This window comes from Gossypium arboreum, chromosome 8 (genome assembly GCF_025698485.1).
Source record: "Gossypium arboreum isolate Shixiya-1 chromosome 8, ASM2569848v2, whole genome shotgun sequence".
Lineage (NCBI taxonomy): Eukaryota > Viridiplantae > Streptophyta > Magnoliopsida > Malvales > Malvaceae > Gossypium > Gossypium arboreum.
The window spans coordinates 18868529-18893781 of record NC_069077.1 but is presented as its reverse complement, the minus strand read 5'-3'; the positions used below and the strand labels follow the sequence as shown (position 1 = coordinate 18893781).

At 36.5% G+C, this 25253-nt stretch overlaps 2 non-coding genes across 2 annotated transcripts; one reads left to right on the top strand and one right to left on the bottom strand.

Annotated features, from left to right (window-relative positions):
* The first annotated feature begins 773 nt into the window (after positions 1-773).
* LOC128279983 (small nucleolar RNA R71) lies at positions 774-880 on the top strand. Its single transcript, XR_008270166.1, has one exon. It is a non-coding gene; the product is annotated as a small nucleolar RNA R71 (small nucleolar RNA).
* A 2394-nt stretch (positions 881-3274) lies between these two features.
* Positions 3275-3381, bottom strand: LOC128279689 (small nucleolar RNA R71). Its single transcript, XR_008269887.1, has one exon. It is a non-coding gene; the product is annotated as a small nucleolar RNA R71 (small nucleolar RNA).
* Positions 3382-25253: the final 21872 nt, after the last annotated feature.

Sequence of the window (25253 nt, the reverse complement as noted above, 5' to 3'; positions counted from 1 at the left end):
AGGTTTAGCTAACCCTTCTTCATATTGAATAGTAATCATATGAACCTGCTCCCTTCGGTTAGTCTCGGTGTTGCTAGTCAAACTACCTTGCGGTTGTTTTGGGATCAGCTTGGCAAGCTGACCTATTTGAGTTTCGACCCCTTGAATTGACGTTTGCTAATTTTTAAGCGTTGTCTCGGTATTCTAAAAATAAGTTTCTGACACCGAGATAAATTTTGTAAGCATTTTCTCAAGGTTCAGTTTTTGCTCCTGTTGGTAAGGTGGTTGTTGAAAACCTAGAGGGTGTTGTGGCCTTTGATTCCCTTGATCACCCCATGAAAAATTGGGATGGTTCCACCAACCTGCATTGTAAGTGTTACTATAAGGGTTATTCTGAGGTATAGAATTGTTACCCATATAGTGGACTTGCTCTCCCTCGGTTCTCGGGGTTGAAGGATGGATAATCTGCGTTGTGCATCCCTCTTCCATTTGAATCACACCTCATCACTAGATGCACTTGAGTAGAATCATACAAACCATCAATCTTTTTTATTGAATAGTTCTACCTGGTTAGATAGCATAGTGACGGCGTCGAGGTTGAAAACACCGGCTACTTTTGTCGGCTTCGTTCTCATGACTTGCCACTGATAGTTGTTTAGTGACATCTCTTCAATAAATTCGTAAGCCTCTTCAGGTGTTTTGTTGTTCAAGGTTCCACCAGCAGCTGCATCAATCAGTTGCCTTGTTGAGGGGTTCACACCGTTGTAGAAGGTCTGAACCTGTAACCAAAAGGTAACCCATGGTGAGGGCACCTTCTCAATAAATCCTTGTATCTCCCCCATGCATCATAAAGTGTTTCTAAATCCATCTACACAAAAGAAGAGATATCATTCCTCAATTTAGCCGTTTTAGCTGGCGAAAAATATTTAAGCAACAATTTTTCGGTTATTTGTTCCCAAGTAGTGATTGACCCTAGTGGTAACAAGTTCAACCACTGTTTAGCCTTATTCTGTAACAAAAATAGAAATAACCGAAGGCGAATGGCATCGTCAGAAACGCCATTGATCTTAAAGGTGTCGCAAAATTCTAGAAAATTTGCTAAATGAGTGTTTGGATCCTCATCCTGCAAACCATCAAACTGAACAAACTGTTGTATCATTTGAATCGTGTTAGGTTTTAGTTCAAAATTATTTGTAGAAACAACAGGTCTAACAATACTTGGTTCAGTTACTGTTAAATTAGGTTTAGGATAATTGATAAATCATAAATTATACATATTTTTACCCCATGTTTAATGCATTTTATGGATGATTTCCCATTATAATTGGTGAATTCGATGCTCCTAATGCTTTAATTTCATATGTTATACTTAGGAGAGCATAGGAGAGCTAAAGGAACGAGAAACGGGCCAAAAACGGAGAAAATGGGCAAAGTACAAAATCAACACGGCCTGGACCTCCTCACACGGAAGACCACACGGCCGTGTCAATTTGGCAGGCTCGAACACGGCTTGAAGTAATCGAACATGGGCATGTCACACGGGTGTGTCCCTACCGAGCCCAAGTTGAGTCCAATTCAGAAAAGGCTAATTTTGAGGGATTTTAGGCATTCCAAAGCCTATAAATACACCCTAGAGGAGGAAGAAAAGGGACACAGAGAGGAGGGAGTTAGGAATTACTCCAAAGAAGCCGATTGATCTATCTCAGAAGCTGGATTCATCATCAAGACTGAAGATCTCTCCTCAATTTCCCTTCAGGAGTTTTGGGTTTTCTTTATGTTTTGTATTCTTTATCATTCTGAGATGTTTTCTTATTTAATTATGAACTAAAGCCCCTCAATAGCTAAGGGGAATGAAACCTAAGACGTATCTTGTTATTATTTTCTGAATCGTATGATAAATATTTAACTTGTTCTTAATTATGTGGTCTTAATTCTTGTTTTGATATACCAGGATACTGATTCAAGATAAGCTCTTATTCAGAGGAGGAATAGACCCTGTCTAAGAGTACATTTATCATAATTAAGCGGAGTTGATTGCGCGGCTAGACATAGGGTGCCAAGATTTTGCCGGATTAGGGTGAAACCTAATAAAGGGATCGATATATCGAGTTAATGCAACCCTAGGTGTTAATTAGAGAAAAGTCTCAATTATTCAATCTAGGGATTAGACGTTGTTAATCTTGAATAAGGATATTAACATAACTTAGGGATCTCTACGGAATAACTTGAATGAATAAATCGTCCGATTCGGAGCCAGAATAACAAGTAAAGTCTAGGTGGATTTTTCCTTAGGTATTGTCTTAAGTCAATCGATTTTTCCCAAAAGCAATTCCCCAATTCTTTTCTTTGTGAGTTCTTAGTTTAGATAATTAGTTAGTTAAAATAAAAACCTCTTTATTCTTAGGTTAGATAATAAAAAGACAGTCATTACTAGTACTTTTAGTTCCTTTGGGTTCGACAATCCGGTCTTGCTAAAACTATACTACTGTTCGATAGGTACACTTGCCTACATCGCGATAATAATTAGTTCAAGAATGAGTAATTATAAATATTTAAAACCTATCACGAAATTCCGCGATCAAGTTTTTGGCGCCGTTGCCGAGGAACTGAAATATTAGGAACGCACAATTTTTATTACTTTAGCCATTTATTTTTCTTGCACTTTAATTTATTATTATTATTTATTAATTTACTTTTTCCTTCTCTTGGCAGGTTTTTATAGTTTATGATTAGAAGAAACCCGTCAAGACCACTGCTTTTTGACGAAGAAATTGATTGTACAGTTCACAGAAATCAAAAAGAAATAAGGGAAGCTTACGATACACAGAGAACGAGCAAGAAGACAATACTTAACCCCCAACTGAGAGATGGCAGAAAACCAAGAAAATCAGCTACCTCCTACAATTGTGGCTAATCAAAATCCTGCACCATGCACTATGTATGATTATGCTAAACCTACTTTAATAGGAACTGAATCGAGCATAGTTAGACCTGCTGTAGCTGCAAATACTTTTCAATTAAAACCTAACACTATTCAAATGATACAGCGATTTGTTTAGTTTGATAGTTTGCAAGATGAGGATCCTAACGCTCATTTAGCCAACTTCTTGGAACTATGCGATACATTTAAAATTAATGGTGTTTCTGATGATGCCATTCGTCTTCGGCTATTACCTTTTTCATTGAGGAACAAAGCAAAATAGTGGTTGAACTTGTTACCATGAGGGTTAATTACTACTTGGGAACAAATGAACAAAAAATTTTACTAAAATATTTTCCGCCGGCTAAAACGGCTAAATTATGTAATGATATCTCTTCTTTTATGCAGATGGATTTAGAAACACTCTACGATACATGGGAGAGATACAAGGATCTTTTGAGAAGGTGCTCTCACCATGGGTTACTGCTTTGGCTCCAAGTTTAGACATTCCACAATGGTCTAAATCCTTCGACTCGGCAAATGGTTGACCCAGCTCCTGGCGGAACCATCAATAATAAAACACCTGAAGATGCTTATGATTTTATAGAGGAGATGTCACTAAATAACTATCAGTGGCAAGTCATGAGGACAATGGCAACGAAAACAGCCGGCGTTTATAACGTCGTTTCGGTCACCATGCTCTCTAATCAGGTAGAACTCTTAAGTAAAAAGATTGATGCTTTTTTTTGTTCTTCACAGGTTCACCTAGTAATGCAATGCGAAGCAAGTGGCAGTGGAACAAGCCATTCGGAATACCAACCTTATGGCCACAACATGGATAACGAGCAATTAAACTACATGGGTAATAATCCTCGACCTCAAAATAATCCATTTAGTAACACTTACAATGCAAGTTGGAGGAACCGTCCTAATTTCTCGTGGGGAGGCCAAGGAAATCAAAGACCACAACATCCTCTGGGTTTTCAGCAACCACCCTACCAACAGGAAAAGAAACCGAACCTTGAAGAGATACTCTCAAAGTTCATACGGTGCCAGAAACTTGTTTCCAGAACACTGAGACAACACTTAAAAATCAACAAGCGTCGATCTAAGGGCTCGAAACTCAGATAGGCTAGCTTTCCAAACTAATTTTTGAACGACCACAAGGTAGTTTGCCAAGTAATACTAAACCCAACCCAAGGGAACAGCTCAACGTGATTAATGTTCAAGATGAAGAAGGATTTGTGGAGCCTAAACCAGAACCGAGGTAAGAAACTGTGGTAAGCAAAGGTCAAGGTGAGGTAGCTCAAAATACAAACAAATCAGTGAATGTCTAATATAAACCTCTTGTGCCATACCCCAACGCGACATGGAAAGACCGCTCAGATGAACAATTTGGTAAATTCCTTAAACTCTTAAAAAAACTACATATTAACTTACCGTTTATTGAAGCCCTATCGCAGATGCCAAACGCAATGAAACTTTTAAAAGAGCTTTTAGAAAATAAGCGGAAGTTGGAGGAGGCATTGTATGTGGAGCTAAACACAGTGTGCTAAGCTATTCTGAAAAATAAGCTACCGTACAAACTAAAAGATCCAGGGAGTTTTACAATTCCTTGCTTAATTGGTAATTTAGATGTTAATAATGCATTAGCTGATTTAGGGGCTAGTATCAATGTCATGCCTTACAAAATGTTTAGGCAATTAGGTATTGGGAAACCCAAACAGACTAGGATGAGCATTCAATTAGCAGATAAAACTATAAGATTTCCTAGGGGTATTATTGAAGATGTGCTAGTAAAAATCGACAAATTTATATTTCCCATTGACTTCATTGTTTTAGACATAGAGGAGGATAGCAACACTCCTTTAATTCTAGGAAGGCCCTTTTTAGCAACTGGTAAAACAATTATTGCTGTTGGCATAGGTGAGCTCACACTTCGCGTAGGAGACGAAACAATCACCCTTCAAGCTCGCAATTCTGAAAACACATCAGAAATTGAAGGTAATCATCTAAACCATTCTATTAAAACTGACCACATGATACAACCCACTTTGCAGGAGATAAGTCTGAAGGAAGTACATGAGCCACTCTCAAACAATAGTAGAGGATCTATTCATAAAGAACAAAGGCTGCAAATAGAGGAGCTAGATGAATGGCGAACACATAAATCAAGAATACACGATAAACTAAAACTATGCCAGAACGAGCTTGATACCTCTCCAAATGAACTTAAAGTTGGAGATAAAGTCTTATTAGATGCCGCAGATCCCCACATTGTCACTACCACACCGAATAAAGAAATACCTCTTACGGTACTCAGCATTTTTCCATTCGGTACGGTGGAGGTGAGTCATCCCAAGTTCGGCACTTTTAAGGTAAACAACACCCGTTTAAATCCTTATTTTAAGATTGATAGTAGGAATGAGGAGTATAAACTCCTCGAACCGCCATGATCATTCAACGGAGAGGTAAGTCGAGCTTAGACTATAAATAAGTACTTTTCGGGAGGCAACCCGAGCACTAACTGTATTAACTTCTTTAAAAAAATTTAGTGTTCAACATCTAACTTACTAACGGAGCTCTTGAATATAGGTTTTCCATAGAGACACGACTAAGCACACGGGCGTGCTTATGGCTATGTGAAAACAGTGCAAGGATTTCCACAAATACGGGCTATGATAAAACGCCACGGCTGTGTGACATGGCCGTGTTGAGCCTACCAAAACAACACGGGCGTGCGACATGCCTGTGTTGAAGACCCGTGGTTGAAACTGAGAAACTAGCACGGGCGTGCGACACGCCCGTGTCTAACACCCGTGGTCGAACCTGTCAAATTAACACAGGCGTGGGGCGTGAACACACGGGCATGGGAGAAACAAATGAAGCTAGACACGGTTGTGCGATAAGGCCGTGTGAACCCACACGCCCGAGGTACACGGGCGTGGGATATATTTTAGACGCACCCAAATAGGAAAAACGCGAAACACATGGGCAAAAATTAGGGAACACAGGCGTGTGCCATGGCCGTGTGGCCCAAAATCTATAAATACCCTACACTATTCACTTTCTTCCCTATTCAAAAACCCTAACCCTAGCCGCTGCATGTTTACACGGCCTCCTTGCCACGCCTGTGTGCCGCCTCCAACTTCATTTTTGACATCTATTCTCCCCTTTCTACTGTTTGTTTACTCTTTCCCCTTTAATTACACTCATTTATAATGCTACTTATCTTAGTTGTCTATATTTTTCATGTCATTTTTATCTTGCTATCACACAAATTTCATTTATGGGACAAGTCATCATCTTTTTCATGTTCAAATTCCTTCTCGTTACATGATTTATCTACTCTATTTAATTAGTTAGAAATGAATATCCATGGTTAGGATAATTGAAATAATCATGCCTTTTGTATTGACATTTCTATTCATTCATATAATAATGTGCATTCCATTTTTTGCCATTTTACTTATATCACCATGCTAGTGCCATAAAAGTATACCATTGAACTTATCGTTTTTAGTTGGTTTTAGTAGTTGATGATTGAAATTATGATTTTTAAGATTTGTTTTCGTTTTACTTTGACCACTCATCAAGACGACTTGGTGATTCTAATCGCAGGTACCATGTCATCTTTACGTGGTAAAAAGGTTGATGTCCCTGCTTCCAAGAAACAAAAGGGAGTGTCATCTTCTGCGGGTCCAACTGCAAAAATTCATCACCCCCTCCTACAGTTTCCCCGTGGGCCCCAGAAAGAACTTTTCCAGATACTTCGGGCCCGACCTTTAATTACGGGCCGTTGCATCGATTGGGCTGCCGTTGAACAAGTTCAGTTGGTTGATGCAATTCAGGCCCTCTTAACCACTAACCCTTGGGAGCTGTTCTTTGGGATCATCGAACCAACATACCTCGAGCTCACGATGGAACTATGCTCAACGTTCCATCTCCAGACCGTAATGTCAAACTACAATGATCCTGGCATGGTACAATTTCACCTAGGTGGATTAGTCTACCAGCTCAGCGTCCCAGAATTCGGTAGGCACTGGGTTTATATATGGAGGAGTTCAAGGAAGAGAATGACTTAGATGCTCTCACTCGCAACATACATTTCTCTCCCTCGAAGTGTTGGCACACTTTGGCCCCTGGCATAGCCTCCTACAATCCTAGCCGCTCCAAGGCATCAGTTCTCCCACCATCCCTGAGGTACCTACATGCCATTTTGGCTCACACGATTACAGGAAGGCGAGAGAGCACTGGCGTCGTCAACACTCACAACGCCTATTTTTTATGGTGCATGTCGCACGGGCACGTCATCACCTTGCCTATTTCATTGCCCTCGTGATTCAGCACTAGACGGAGCAGCATCGGAAGGGGGTCATCTCTATTGGCCCCTACGTGACTCGACTGGCACGACACTTCGGGCACCTCAACACCGCGGCCCAAGAATCATCCCTCACCCTCATCGGCCAGATGTCTCCACAAGGTATCTCGAGCATGCTTAGCATGAGGATGATCGAGAGGTGCCAAGGAACCTACCCTCTCCAGTATCGTCTCGCCCAATCTACCGAGGAGGAGGCCTACGAGGACATTCCTGATGATGTCCCCCCACAGCACGAGGACCCACCGACTCAGCCACCACCACCCTCTCGTCCAGTTCATGCAGCGGCTTCATACGCTAACATCTCTGAGCGCCTCACTTGATTCGAGCAGCAGTGTTTTCAACGATTTGACAACATTGATGCTACTCTACAGCAAATTTGTCAGCACCTCCACATCTCATCTCCAGTCCCACCTCGCGAACCATCCAGCGATGAAGATGTTTAAAAATATTTATTTTTAATTTTATTTTTTTAATTTTTATTAAAACTACTTTTTATTTTTTTAGATTTTAGAATTTTATTTTTAATTATTAATTTTGGTTAGTTCTTTATGAGTAATTATTCTCCCTAATATCCCTTAAAAAGTTCCTGATTTTATCACAGTTATATAGAGCTCTTAAGCTCATCATCACATAGAAACTAAAACTCCACTGGGAAAGGTTCTCCACGACTGCCATATCCTGCTCGACCACGACCATGGCTACTACTAGATATAATATTCTTTTGGCGCAGGACTTATGGACTAATAAACCTCTACGACCGCCAGAGTATCCACCTACACTCTCGAACCGATTACTCTCCAAAACTCCAGTTCGAGGAATTCATCATACAGGAAGTTTCACTTCTCTCCCTCTCTTATTCTTACTCTAATATCTAACTTTGTACATTGAGGGAAATATACATCTTAAGTGTGGGGGGATATTTATTTCATTATCAGAAAAATCCCTGAATGATTGCCTTGTCCTCTTGAAAAGCTTTCATATCATATTTAGGATAAATTTTGATTGATTTATGATTTTGATTGATGTATCTTGAATTAAAACATAGGCAATTATGCATTGATCGTTTAAACTTTAAGACATTAGAGAATCAATCATGATGAGTTGATTTTTAAGAATTTAAAATCTTAGGTTGTTTCCCCAAAGTTTAGGTATTACTTTGAGTTAGAATTCACAAGTTTTTTTAAACATAAAAAAGCCATAATTTTTGTGAAATTTTTGAGCCTTTTGAGCATCTATTAATTCTTTCATGCTCACTTTTATTATTGCTTTGAGTGTGTCAGTATTGAACTATTATTATAGAACTTGGTTGATTATGCATGTCGAGACCACACCATTTGATTTGATATGTCAAAATGATTAAGGCACTTAGGATTAACCCACTCATGCCATGAAAAGCCTACCTCCACGATTAACCCTTAGTAAACCCCCTTGAGCCTAACAAGTCATTTCTTGTATTAACCTTAATATTAACCCTTAACCCATTATTGTTGAAATCCCATAAATTAATCCCTATTTTTGTCGAGATTTGAATTGAATAAATTGCTTAACTATGTCTTGTTCTTAATAGTTAGTCTATGTTATGTAACTTGTTCTTAAAAAAAAAAAACCACGTATACATATTAATAATTCCATATTCTGATAAGAAGCTCTGTTGTACACAAGTGAAGATTAACTCTTTTTCTAGTTAGGCAATTTTTCAATTCAATCTCGATTCTAACTGTGACAACCCGAATTAAGGCCTAATCAGAATAGTGGTTTTGTGACTACAAATCCGAGATAGAAATAATTGTTTTATAATTATTTTGGGGTTTATGATATGATTGCATGATTGTGTGAAAATTTCGTGATGAAATTCTATGCCTAAAGTGCTTAAATTGAAAGTAGGGATTAAATCGAATAAGTTGCAAAATTTGCATCCCAGAAGTTTTTAGTATGAAATTGTTTTGGAATATTAATTAGGTGGTCTTAAATAGCAATTTGACCAATTTTAAGTTCATGGACAAAATTAGGACATGGAAGGAATTTTGAAAGTTTAGTAAGGAGGGCATTTTGGTCATTTGGATATTAAATGAAATAAAATGGGAAAAATAACACAAAATTGATCATCATCCTCCTTAGTTGCTGCGAATTCTCCCTCTCTCCATAGCTAGGGTTTCTTCAATTTTCAAGCTCCATAGTAAGTGATTCCAAGCCCGTTTTTAATGTTCTTTACGTTTTGGAATCCGGAAGCTCGATTAAGCTTATGCTAGTAATAATTTAACCTAGGGTTCACATTTGGAAAAATACCCATAGGTGAAATTTGTGTATTTTGATGTTTTATGATAGAATATGAGGTTTTAAATTATGTTAAATAACTTGTGCTACTCGGTTTTAAGTGAAAGCGAGTAAAACAAAGATAATCGGTAAAAATACCTATTGTTCATAACTATATGATAGAGTGAGAATTTGATGTTGTTGTAGAAGAGAAAATGTTCAGCATATCATAAAATATAAGAATAAGGGCTGAAATTAAATTCCGAGCCTAGGGGCAAAATTGTAATTTTGAAAAGTTGGGGCAAAATGTAATTTTTCCATGATGTGATTTTTGGATTGAAATAAATAGTATGAGTATTAAATGAGCTAAATGTGTTATTATAGATCAAGAAAGGCGGAATTGATCTCGAGCAGGGAAGGAAAAAGTTTTGGACTAAATTGCAAAATTTCCACATTTTGCACCAAGGTAAGTTGTATGTAAATATTACAATAATTTCATGTACATTCTTATATTTCAGCCTATTATATAAATATACTAGCTGATGTTAAAATATAAATCGACTATTGGAAGAATGAAAATAAATATAGAGAGAGATCCGGTTGAACATTGGAGATCGAATGAAATAGAGGGCGTAGCTAGGTCACATGTATGATCTGAGTGCACATCATGTGTACAAGAAAGCTACGAGACACCCTGTAGTAGCTAGGTCACATGTGTGATACGAGATGTATCCCATGTAGACAAGAGAGCTACGTGAAAGATAAATGTAGCTAGGTCGCATGCGTGATTCCAAGTGAAGGACACCATGTAGACAAGAGAGCTACGTGAAAGATAAATGTAGCTAGGTGCATGCGTGATTCCAAGTGAAGGACACCATGTAGACAAGAGAGCTACGAGACAAATCGGTTGGGTCGCATGAGTGGTACTAAGTGTTCACCATGTGTACAAGAGAGCCGAACTAAGCGAAGTATGATGGTGGGTTGTGTCTTTGAAACCATTAAATATCGAGGATTGATCCGAATTGTTCAACAGGATGGTTTTGTGGTGATATTGTGGTTTGGACCTACACTTATGGTGAATGAAATGTGGTGAAAATGATTTGTGGTATATACATATATAAGATAAAATGAGGTTAGCATAAAGAATGTGTGAAAGAGTGAAATTAGCATTAAAACTGTTTTTAGATGGTAGCAGTGACATGATTTTGAAAAATCACCAAAAATAGGAGGAATATAATTAGAGGTTGAATGAGATGTGAAATTAAAGTTTAATGAGTCTACTTTCATATAAAAGAAACAGAGCAAGCAAAGGAATTCTATATTTTGAGATATTTACAATTGTATGTGACTTGCTCAGGATGAATACGTGATCCCCTGTTCCAACTTTGAAAAATCATTAAAATTGTACAAAGAAAATTAAGAAATATAGTTTACATGCATAAATTCCTTATTGAGACTAGTTTTAAATGAAATAGACTTCAGGGTTGTTTGAATTGTGTACTGAGATAAATTCAATTTGTAGTGAACAGAGGTCAGATCAGTCGAGCTGTGTAACAGGAAACTTTAACTAATAAACTGTACTAATTGGCTTAACCAAAATTATAGAAAAAATTAGCAAAAAGCTTTATGAGTCTAGATTCAGGAAATTTTACAGATTTGAATTTCAAGTTTTGTAACTCGAGTTATGATTTATTTAGTGAATATGACCAGCAGAGACAGCTTAAACAAAGTGGAATGAATAGTGAAGTTAAAGTAGATATACTTGAATTGTTGTGTAAACATGTTCGATTTTTTTAATTAGTATTTACATACTTACTTACTAAGCTATAAGCTTACTTTGTTTCTCTCTTTTGTCTTATAGTGTTCTTGACTTGCTCGGGAGTTAAGGATCGTGAAGATCTACCGCACTATCATACTTTAGGGTATTTGAACTAAGCGTTTTGAATTATGGCATGTATAGTAGGCTTAATTATTTTGTTACGTGTCATATTTGTCTAGGTTTAAAATATTAGTTACAGTACTCGACCAGCTAATTTGTACAAGCCATTAAAGTTGGCTAATATTGTTCAAGACATATATTATACGATGCACTATCAAATTGGATGACATATTTATATTTCGGTTATGTTTAATGGTATGTGTTATGTTCTGGTAATACCTTGTATCCTGTTCCGGCGACGGTAACGGGTAAGGGGTGTTACACTAACCCTTTCTTTTAGCCTGTGATCACACCCCCTAACCAAGCCTCATTACAACCCTCTAAAGACCTTTTGATTGACATATCATCTTAAATTACAGTAGTGAAGATTTGATTTTCATACAAGCCTCTGGTAATGACTTTTCATTATTGGCTATTGAGTGCTTCATTTATTGTCCTTAAACACCTCGAGTGATTTGAGTGAATCTTTAGTAGGATGTGAAACTCTGTGATATTCTCAATCAAAGGTAATTACTTAGACCAGGGGAGGCACCTATGTTTACATGACTAAATACTCAACTTGGAATGTTTAAAACTTTTATGTTCTTTTAGTTGAATTCTCAATGTATGATTACTTATGGATTATTTTGAGATATTATCGATAGAAATTATAAATTTAGAAGAATTTATTTTGATTATGAGTTGAGAATTTTTGCTTGAGGACAAGCAAATGCTTAAGTGCGGGGGTATTTGATAAACCGTAAATTATACATATTTTTACCCCATGTTTAATGCATTTTATGGATGATTTCCCATTAGAATTGGTGAATTCGATGCTCCTAATGCTTTAATTTCATGTTTTATACTTAGGAGAGCATAGGAGAGCAAAAGGAACAAGAAACGGGCCAAAAATGGAGAAAATGGGCAAAGTACAAAATCAACACGGCCTGCACCTCCTCACACGGGCAGACCACACGGCCATTTCAATTTGACAGGCTCGAACACGGCCTAAAGTAATCGAACACGAGCGTGCCACATGAGTGTGTCCCTACCGAGCCCAAGTTGAGTCCAATTCGAAAAAGGCTAATTTTGAGGGCTTTTAGGCATTCCAAAGCCTATAAATACACCCTAGAGGAGGAAGAAAAGGGACACATAGAGGAGGGAGTCAGGAATTACTCCAAGGAAGCCGATTGATCCATCTCAAAAGCCGGATTCATCATCAAGACTGCAGATCTCTCCTTAATTTACCTCCAAGAGTTTTGGGTTTTCTTTATGTTTTGTATTCTTTATCATTCTGAGATGTTTTCTTATTTAGTTATGAACTAAAGCCCCTAAATAGCTAAGGGGAATGAAACCTAAGATGCATCTTGTTATTATTTTCTGAATCGTATGATAAATATTTAACTTGTTCTTAATTATGTGTTCTTAATTCTTGTTTTGATATACCAGGATACTGATTCAAGATAAGCTCTTATTCAGAGGAGGAATAGACCTTGTTTAAGAGTACATTTGTCATAATTAAGTGGAGTTGATTGCGCGCCTAGACATAGGGTGCCAAGATTTTGCCGGATTAAGGTGAAACCTAATAAGGGGATCCATAGATCGAGTTAATGCAACCCTAGGATGTTAATTAGAGAAAAGTCTCAATTATTCAATCTAGGGATTAGACGTTGTTAATCTTGAATAGGGATATTAACATAACTTAGGGATCTCTACGGAATAACTTGAATGAATAAATCGTACGATTCGGAGCCAGAATAACAAGTAAAGTCTAGGTGGATTTTTCCTTAGGTATTGCCTTAAGTCAATCGATTTTCCCCAAAAGCAATTCCCTAATTCTTTTCTTTGTGAGTTCTTAGTTTAGATAATTAGTTAGCTAAAATAAAAACCTCTTTATTCTTAGGTTAAATAATAAAAAGACAGTTATTACTAGTACTTTTAGTTCCTTTGGGTTTGGCAATCCGGTCTTGCTAAAACTATACTACTGTTCGATAGGTACACTTGCCTACATCGCGATAATAGTTAGATCAAGAACGAGTAGTTATAAATATTTAAAACCTATCATGAAATCACGCGATCAATAATCATACATAGTACGAGGAGCAGGATTCTGATTTACTGGATTTGCAGCAACTACAGGAGGTAGTGGATTATTCGGATTATCTGCCATCTCTTCGGGTATATCAGTCATGTCCTCTTGCTCTTCCTCTATATACTGTAGGCTTCGCCTTATTTCTCTTCGATTTCTAGGGGCTGTGCTTTCTATCTCACTGTCAAATAGCAAAGGTCTTTACGGGTTTCTTCTAGTCATAAACTAGAGATTCCTACCAGAAGCAAATAACAGGGAGAAAAATTAGTAAATAAAAATAAAAACAAAATTTAAATTGCAATAAAAATAAAGTGGCTAAAGTAATAAAAATAAAGGGTTCCTAATATGTTAGTCCCCAGCAACGGCGCCAAAAACTTGATGGTCGCTAAACTAACTAAAAGTTCGACTAAGGCAAGCGCACCTATCGAAAAGTAGTATAGTTATGGTGAGACCGGAAATATCGTATCAACAAGGATTAAAAGTAGTAGTAATTACTATCTTTTTATTATCTAGCCTAAGAATTAAAGAGATGTTTTTAAACTAAGATTAACTATCTAATTAACTAAGAACACGACAGAGATAAAAGTTGGAAAATACTTTTGGAAAACCGATGGAGAAGACAATACCCAAGGAAGAATCCACCTAGACTTCACTTACTACTTCTGAACTAGACGATTTATTCACTTGACTTAATCCGTAGAAATCCCTAGTTTATGTTAATATCTCTCTCGAGACTAAAAACAACTGACTCTAGGTTAATTAATAGAAATATCTTTCTAATTAAAACCCCTATTGTCGCATTAACTCGATCTATGGATTCCCTTATTAGATTTGGCTCTAATCCAGCAGATTTACGTCATCCTATGTCTAGGATTGCATTCAACTCCGTTTAATTATGCTAGATCTACTCTTAAATAGGGACTTTTACTCCACTGAATAAGCACATCAGACTTGACTTAATATCCCGAAATATTAAAGCAAGAATTAAGAACACATAATTAAGAATAAGAACAAGTATTTCTCATATAATTCAAAAGATAATAAGATCTATCTTAGGTTTCATCTCCCTTAGGTATTTAGGGAGTTTAGTTCATAATGATAGGGGAAAACATCTCAAAATTGGGAAAAGAACAAAACATAAAGAAACCTAACGAACTTCTTAAGGAAATTGATTAGAGATCTTCAGTCTTGAAGTAGGTCCTACTTCTGAGCTGATTCTGTAACGCCCCTACGGCCGAAACCGTCGCCGGAGTCGAGCTTGAGGGGTTACCGAACATAATTTATCAAATTAAGAACTTCAAATCATTTGTTTCTACATTCACAGCTTTCTAACTACCCGCGTCATAGTTACAAGAAAAATCATATCTCGAGTTATGAAACTCGAAATCAAGATTCGTAAATTTTACCTAAATCTAGACTCATATATCTATTTACTAATTTTTTTCTAGAATTTTTGGTTGGGCCAATTAGTACAGTTTATTAGTTAAAGTCTCCCCTGTTTCAGAGTTCGACTGCTCTGACCTCTGTGTATTACGAATCAGATATCTCTCTATACAGAATTTCAATGACAATGAGATTTGTTTCTATTAAAATTAGACTCAATAAGGAATCTGTAAATATAAAGAAAAACTTCTAATTATTTTTTTAAAATTTATTATGAATTTTTAAACTCAGAACGGGGGATCCAGAAATCACTCGGGGCCTGTTTCACAAAAGTTTAAATATCTCATAAAATATAATTTATATGCCTGTTTTGTTCAATCCACATGAAAATAGACTCATTAAGATTCAATTCAATAACTTACTCATTATTTAGTTCCATTTATACTATTTTTAGTGATTTTTCAAATTCATGCCATTGCTGCAGCAATATTCTGTTTTAAGGCAAGTTTCATCTTTCCATGAATTTTTATGAACTAGATAACCTATTAAACTTCCATATTATCAAACATGATCTAAATTAGCCATCACCATGACTTATCAATATCAAACATTTTCTCAACCAAACATGGCCATATCATAAAATTATTTACACAAAATAAGTATATTGCTATACATGCCATACTTAAGTTTTACAAGCCATTTACCCAGATGAAAGTCCTTTGGATAGTGTGATCGAACCTTTGACCCGTCTCGATTCCCGAGCTGGCTTGTTCAAAACTACAGTAAATAAAGAGGAGGGAGTAAGCATAAATGCTTAGTAAGTTCATATGTAAATAACAAGTAACATAACAATACAAATATACCAAACAACTTTAGCATGGTATCACCAAAACATATGTCATATTTCTAAACATCATTCATCATCTTACCACCTTATCGTTGTTGTATCTATTTTCAACGAGAGGGTTAAGAACATACCTGTCCAAAGTGTCCATTTCACAACACTTACCAAAACGTCACTTGCATCTTAAGTGTTCTTCCATTTCACTAGAAATTTCACCCGTTGAACACATCGGAATACAACTCGGATACACGGATAATTTGCACATAAGTGCCTCATGTGTAATCAAGAAATCATGTAACCCGCCCCTAAGTAACTCGGACTCAACTCAACGAGCTCGGGCGTTCACATCCATAAGTGAACTCAGACTCAACTCAACGAGTTTGGATGCCTAGTTACATCTCACGAACTCGGACTCAACTCAACGAGTTCGGACATTTGCATCCATAAGTGAACTCGGACTCAACTCAACGAGTTCGGATGCTCAACCATCCTAGTGACATGTCACTTGTATCCTTATCTATTCCTAAGGTTCAAACGGGCATTTTCCTCTATCACACATCTTTGCCATCTTCCACGGAATATCGAAATTGATATTTCGGTGATAGTTCATACTCATCAAGTAATTCACATAATTACATATTATTCAACAATAACCACAAAGCATAATATTTCATGATAATAATCAGCATCATATCATATAAACAACATTAAATTGCTTAAAATGACAATTATGTTACTACATTTACACATGAACTTACCTTGGTACGAAAATATAAAGATTTTGCAATTTAGTCCACAATCTTTTCTTTTCCTCAATTGCGACTTGAATCTCGTTTCTCTTGATCTATGATGCCAAATTAATCTTATTTAATACATACATTCATCAAAACAGCATTTAATATGAACTTTGGAAAAATTACACTTTTGCCCCTAAACTTTTGCATAATTACACTTTTGCCCCTAGGCTCGGGAATTAAACTTTATTCCTTATTCTTATGTTTTATAACATGCTGATCACTTTTCCTTCTATGGCAACATCAAATTCTCTCTCTAACATATACTTGTGACTATTAGGTATTTTTGGATTAAGCCCTTTTACTCGTTTTCACTCAAAACCGAGTAGCACAAGTTGTCTAACATAATTTAAAACCTCATATTCTATCATAAAAACATCAAAATACATAAATTTCACCTATGGGTATTTTTCCAAATATAAACCCTAGGTTGAATTATTGCTAGCATAAGCTTAATCGAGCTTAGGATTCCAAAAGCGTAAAGAACATTAAAAGCGGGCTTGGAATCACTTACTATGGAGCTTGGAAGCTTGAAAATAACCCCACTATGGAGAACCCTTGAAATTTCGGCCTAATGAAGAAGATGGACAAAATTGGCTTTTAATTTTGTTTTAATTCATTTTAATAACTAAATGACCAAAATACCCTTACTACTAAACTTTCCAAAAATTCCTTCCATGTCCTAATTTTTCCATGAACTTAAAATTGGTCAAATTGCTATTTAAGACCTCCTCATTAATATTCCAAAACAATTTCATACTAAAAACTTCTAGAATGCAAGTTTTGCAACTTATTCGATTTAGTCCCTACTTTCAATTTAAGCACTTTAGGCATAGAATTTCATCACGAAATTTTCACACAATCATGCAATCATATCATAAACATCAAAATCATTGTAAAATAATTATTTCTATCTCGAATTTGTGGTCACGAAACCACTATTCCGATTAAGCCCTAATTCAGGATATTACAACTCTCTTCCCCTTTTAAGGATTTTCGTCCTCTAAAATCTTACCGGTAAACAGGGGTGAATATTGGTTTCTCATAGTTTCTTCAGGTTCCCATGTAGTCTCTTCTACCCATGCTTTTGCCACAACACTTTTACAAGTGCAACACTTTTATTTCTTAGTTGTTTGACTTCTCGAGCTAAAATCTTAATCGGTTCTTCTTCATAAGTCATATCCGGTCATAGTTCAATTTCTGTCGGTGAAATTATATGTGAAGGATCCGAACGATACCGGCGTAACATAGATACGTGAAACACATCATGAATCTTCTCTAATTCGGGTGGTAACGCTAGCCGATATGCTACCAGTCCAACCTTTTCAATTATTTCATACGGTCCAATAAAACGCGGACTTAACTTGCCCTTTCGTCCAAATCTAAGGGCGTTCTTCCATGGAGACACTTTCAAAATACCTTATCACCAACTTGAAACTCCATTTCTTTTCGTTTCAAATCAGTATAAGATTTACATCTATCTCAAGCGACTTTCAAACAATCTCGAATCACTTTCACCTTTTCTTGATTTCTTTTATTAAATCAACTCCATAAATCTAATTTTCCTTGAGTTCGGTCCAATACAATGGTGTCAGACATTTACGACCATATAATGCTTCATAAGGTGCCATCTTCAAACTCGTCTGATAACTATTATTATAAGAAAATTCTACCAATGGTAAGTACCTTTCCCAACTATCTTGAAATTCCAATACGCAACATCTGAGCATGTCTTCAAGAATCTGAATTACTCTCTCTGATTGTCCATCAGTTTGTGGATGAAAGCGGTCTTTGAAATTTAACTTTGTACCTAATGCCTCTTACAACTTTTGCCAAAACCGTGAGGTAAACCTCGGATCTCTATCCGAAATGATTGACAAAGGTATCCCATGAAGTCTAACAATCTCTCGGATATACAATTCAGCCAACTTATTAAGAGAATAATCATGACGTGCGAGAATAAAATGAGCCGATTTAGTCGATCATCAACTATTGCCCGGATGGCATTTTTCTTCCCTAGAGTTAACGGCAACCACGATATAAAATCCATAGTAATCCGATCCCATTTCCATTCGGGAACCATAATAGGTTGGAGTAATCCAGAAGGTACTTGGTGTTCGATTTTCACTTGTTGGCAAACTAAGCACTTTGATACAAACTCAGAAATATCTCTTTTCATTCCACTCCATCAGTACATTTTCTTCAAGTCATTATACATCTTCGTACTGCCCGGATGAACTGCTAAACAACCATTATGTGCTTCATGCAAAATCTTTTGAATCAACTCATCGTTTTTGATACACAAATCCGATTTTAAACATCAAACAACCATCGAACCAATTCAAATCGATCCGTGTCGACTTCACCTTTATTTTCTTTTGGCTAGCAAATCTTGATCATTTTTTGAGCTTCAAAATCTCTTGTAAAAACATCGGTCTTGCTCTTAACTCTGCTAGAATCGAACCGTCATCTGACATTTTCAAGCGAGTGTTCATAACTCTCAAAGCAAACAACAACTTTTCGCTTAAAGTATCGGCAACCACATTCGCTTTTCCTAGATGATAATCAATAACAAGCTCGTAATCTTTCAATAACTCTAACCATCTTATTGTCTCAAATTCAAGTCTTTTGTGACATCAAGTATTTAAGACTTTTGTGATCGGTATATACTCGACACTTTTCACCATACAAATAATGTCGCCAAATCTTCAAAGCAAACACCACTGACCAATTCCAAATCGTGAGTAGGATAATTCCTCTCATGAGGTTTTAAGCGCCTCGAAGCATAAGCCACCACTTTTCCTTCTTGCATGAGGACACACCCAAACCATTTAGAGAAGCATCACTATACACCACAAATTCTTTACGATTCGGGTTGTATCAACACTTGGTGCTTGATTAATAACTTTTCAATTCTTGAAACTCTGTTGACATTCTTCCGTCCATTCAAATTTAACATCCTTTCGGAGTAGTCTAGTCATAGGAGCAGCAATTATAGAAAATCCATTTACAAACCGCCGATAATACCCAGCTAGCCCCAAGAAACTTCTAACTTCAGTTACGTTTTTCGGTGGTTTCCAATCAACAATGGCTGAAATTTTACTAGGATCAACCCAGTATACCATCACTGAAACAATATGACCCAAAAATCCAACTTCCCGGAGCCAAAATTCACTTTTACTAAACTTAGCATACAGCTGCTTATCTCTCAAAGTTTGCAAAACTATCCTCAAATGCTCAGCATGCTCTGTCTCATCTTTTGAATAAATTAAAATATCATTTATAAACACCACAACAAATCATCAAGTATGGCGAAATATGCGATTCATTAAATCCACAAACACAAAGAGGAGCATTTGTCAACCCGAATGGCATAACTAAATATTCATAATGACCGTACCTTGTTCTAAAAGCAGTTTTAGGCACATCTGACTCTTTCACTCGTAGCTGATAATACCCAAATCTCAAGTCAATCTTTGAAAACCATGTCGCTCCTTTTAGCTGATCAAACAAATCATCAATTCTCGGCAATGGATACTTGTTTTGATTGTCACCTTGTTTAACCGCCGATAATCAACACATAATCTCATAGAACCATCCTTCTTTTCACAAATAACACAGGAGCACCCCAAGGTGAAAAACTTGGTCTCACAAAGCCTTTATCGGTCAACTCTTGCAAGCTGCGACTTTAATTCTTTCAACTCTGTTGGTGCCATTCTATATGGAGCAATCGAGATTGGGAGCTGTTTCGATATCAAATCTATACCAAATTCTACTTCCACATGGAGGCAAACCCGACAATTCTTACGGAAATACGTCGCAAATTCACACACAAGCAAACTTGATTCAACTTTCTTTTCAACTTCTTTTGTATTAATTACATATGCCAAATAAGCTTCATAACCCTTTCTCAAATATCTACGAGCCGACATCGAAGAAATCATACTAAATATTGCCTCGATTTATGCGGTTCAACCCGCAAGATTTCACCACTTTCACATTTTAATTCTATAACCTTTTCTTTGCAATTTACTATAGCATCATGCAATGTCAACCAATCCATACCCAAAATAGCATCAAATTCATCAAGCGGCAACAACATCAAGTCGGTAGGAAAGTAATGACCGAATCATTAAAGGGCATTTCTTGCATACTTTATCAACTATCATGCATTTGCCTAACGGGTTCGACACTCTAATCATAAATTACGTGTTCTCAACGGTATTTTCATACTAGACACCGATTTCATGCATACATATGAATGAGTAGAACCGGGATCAATCAAAGCAATAACATTAGTATCATAAAGAGAAAATGTACCGGTAATCACATCGGGTAAGGAAGCATCTTCATGTGCTTTAATAGCATCAGTTCTAGCTGGAGCTCTTCCTTCAAATCTAACTGTTGCATCTCTGGCTACATTCTTACTGCTTGTTTCACTTCCAGCTTTTCTCGGATACCTTCCCCTCGAGTTTGCACCACTAGCTTTTACACTCTGAAATTTTTCTTTCTCAACTCTCTCTGGGGTCTCTAATAAAATGATCAGGAGAACCACATCGAAAACATTTATTTGCTCGCACGGACCAAAATGATTTCTACCACGCTTGGCTTTTCGGGTTTAACAAATTTCGTATTTCCACACTAGCCATGAAGTAGTCCGAGATTTAGGACCCACATTTCGCTTGTTAAAATTTCCATATGATTGCCCAGCTAAAACTTGGGAGCGAGGATTCATATTTCTTGACTTTCCGGTTTCTTTGTGAGGTGCATTACTCATTGGTCTTTTCTTCCAATTTCGTGTTTGATTCTACCTTTTCTTTTCCTTGATGAATTCTTCACCTTGCAAGCTCGATCGACAAGTACCACAATTTCTTTTAGTTCAAGGATCCCAACAAATACCTTAATGTCTTCGTTAAGCCCGTCTTCAAATCGTCGGCACATCTTGGATTCTGAGGAACATATTCCACAGCATACTTACTTAATCGAACAAAATCTCTTTCATATTCGAGATGTCATATTACCTTGCTTGACTCAAGAAACTCTTTACATTTCGATCAATAAATCTTTCACTAATATATTTCTTCCGAAACTCTTCTTGAAAGAATTCCCGGTTACCCTCTCTTTCGGTACCACTGAAATCAAATTCTTCCACCAATTATAGGTGAATCTACGAACAAAGATGTAGCACATTTCAAACATTCTTGGTGTACAAGATAATTCATCAAATACCGGATAGAATTTTCAAGCGAACTCGCTTTCTCGCATCATCATCAATATTTGCTCTAAATTCTTCACCCCTTGTTTACGAATTCATCAATGGGGGTTCGTGAAATTTTATCATATCCACTCCTTGAGGCATCGGAGGCATAGGTTGAGGAATTGGGGAGGTGGGGAGGTCGTACATTTGGGTTCGTCTGAACGAACTCGATGTACCATGCACTCATCATTTGGAGAAAGGCTTCCGATCCCTTTCTCCTCCTCCCCGACCAACAGATGGGAGGTGGGTTTTCGATCGGCGCCCCTTCAAAGGAGTGGCGCATTACTCTCTACTTCATTTGCCACAGTGGATCGGGATCCATTTACTATATAAAAATCATTTAAAAAGGTCAGAAGTCGTCACGCTATCACAATTCATACATATGGCATGTATAGCAAAATCCGTACATACAACACGTAGTCCGAAAATCGACTAAACCTACTCTGATACAACTAAATGTAACACCCCCACGCCCAAAACCGTCGCTGGAGTCGAGCTTGAGGGGTTACCGAACATAATTTATCAAATTAAGAACTTCAAATCATTTGTTTCTACATTCACAGCTTTCTAACTACCCGCGTCATAGTTACAAGAAAAATCATATCTCGAGTTACGAAACTTTAAATCAAGATCTGTAAATTTTCCCTAAATCTAGACTCATATATCTATTTACAAATTTTTTTCTCAAATTTTTGGTTGGGCCAATTAGTACAGTTTATTAGTTAAAGTCTCCCCTATTTTAGAGTTCGACTTCTGACCTCTGTGTATTACGAATCAGATATCTCTCTATACAGAATTTCAATGACTATGAGGTTGCTTCTCTTAAAACTATACTCAATAAGGAATCTGTAAATATAAATAAAAACTTCTAATTATTTTTTTAAAATTTATTATGAATTTTTAAAGTCAGAACAGGGGATCCAGAAATCACTCTGGGCCTATTTCACAAAAGTTTAAATATCTCATAAAATATAACTTATATGTCTGTTTTGTTCAATCCACATGAAAATAGACTCATTAAGCTTCAATTTCATAACTTACTCATTATTTAGTTCCATTTATACTATTTTTAGTGATTTTTCAAATTCATGTCATTCTTTGCAGCAATATTACATTTTAAGGCAAGTTTCATCTTTCCATGAATTTTTATGAACTGGATAACCTATTAAACTTCCATAATATCAAACATGATCTAAATTAGCCATCACCATGACTTATCAATATCAAACATTTTCTCAACCAAACATGGCCATATCATAAAATTATTTACACAAAATAAGTATATTGCTATACATGCCATACTTAAGTTTTACAAGCCATTTACCGGATGAAAGCCCTTTGGATAGTGTGATCGAACCTTGACCGTCCGATTCCCGAAATGGCTTGTTCAAAACTACTGATAAATAAAGAGGAAGGAGTAAACATAAATGCTTAGTAAGTTCATATGTAAATAACAAGTAACATAATAATACAAATATACCAAACAACTTTAGCATGGTATCACCAAAACATATGTCATATTTCTAAACATCATTCATCATCTTACCACCTTATCGTTGTTGTATCTATTTTCAACGAGAGGGTTAAGAACATACCTGTCCAAAGTGTCCATTTCACAACACTTACCAAAACGTCACTTGCATCTTAAGTGTTCTTCCATTTCACTAGAAATTTCACCCGTTGAACACATCGGAATACAACTCGGATACATAGATAATTTGCACATAAGTGCCTCATGTGTAATCAAGAAATCATGTAACCCGCCCCTAAGTGAACTCGGACTCAACTCAACAAGTTCGGATGCCTAGTTACATCTCACGAACTCGGACTCAACTCAACGAGTTCGGACATTTGCATCCATAAGTGAACTCGGACTCAACTCAACGAGTTCGGATGCTCAACCATCCTAGTGACATGTCACTTGTATCCTAATCTATTCCTAAGGTTCAAACGGGCATTTTCCTCGATCACACATCTTTGCCATCTTCCACGGAATATCGAAATTGATACTTCGGTGATAGTTCATACTCATCAAGTAATTCACATAATTACATATTATTCAACAATAACCACAAAGCATAATGTTTCATGATAATAATCAGCATCATATCATATAAACAACATTAAATTGCTTAAAATGACAATTATGTTACTACATTTACACATGAACTTACCTTGGTACGAAAATATAAAGATTTTGCAATTTAGTCCACAATCTTTTCTTTTCCTCGATCGCGACTTGAATCTCGTTTCTCTTGATCTATGATGCCAAATTAATCTTATTTAATACATACATTCATCAAAACAACATTTAATACGAACTTTGGAAAAATTACACTTTTGCCCCTAGGCTCGGGAATTAAACTTTATTCCTTATTATTATGTTTTATAACATGCTGATCACTTTTCCCTTCTATGGCAACACCAAATTCTCTCTCTAACATATACTTGTGACTATTAGGTATTTTTGTCGATTAAGCCCTTTTACTCGTTTTCACTCAAAATCGAGTAGCACAAGTTGTCTAACATAATTTAAAACCTCATATTCTATCATAAAAACATCAAAATACACAAATTTCACCTATGGGTATTTTTCCAAATATAAACCCTAGGATGAATTATTGCTAGCATAAGCTTAATCGAGCTTCCGGGATTCCAAAAACGTAAAGAACATTAAAAACGGGGCTTGGAATCACTTACTATGGAGCTTGGAAGCTTGAAACAAACCCTAGCTATGGAGAACCCTTGAAATTTCGGCCTAATGAAGAAGATGGACAAAAATTGGCTTTTAATTTTGTTTTTAATTCATTTTAATAACTAAATGACCAAAATACCCTTACTACTAAACTTTCCAAAAATTCCTTCCATGTCTTAATTTTTTCCATGAACTTAAAATTGGTGAAATTGCTATTTAAGACCTCCTCATTAATATTCCAAAACAATTTCATACTAAAAATTTCTAGAATACAAGTTTTGCAACTTATTCGATTTAGTCCCTACTTTCAATTTAAGCACTTTAGGCATAGAATTTCATCACGAAATTTTCACACAATCATGCAATCATATCATAAACATCAAAATCATTGTAAAATAATTATTTCTATCTCGGATTTGTGGTAACGAAACCACTATTCTGATTAAGCCCTAATTCAGGATATTACAGATTCCAATGGCTGTCTTCGAGTATTAACTGCCTTCTACTCTCTGTCCCCCTTTTGATCCTCTTCTAGGGTGTTTATATAGACTTTGGAAAGCCCAAAATTAGACTTTTCTGAATAGAATTAAACTTGGGCTCGACAGAGACACGGCCGTGTGAGGGTGCTCAAGCCGTGTGAAATTCTGAGTTGGTTTAAGTCGACAAGACCATGACACATGGGCATGTGGCCTACCCGTGTGTCTAACACGAACGTATGGATTACCCATGTGGAAGTGCCT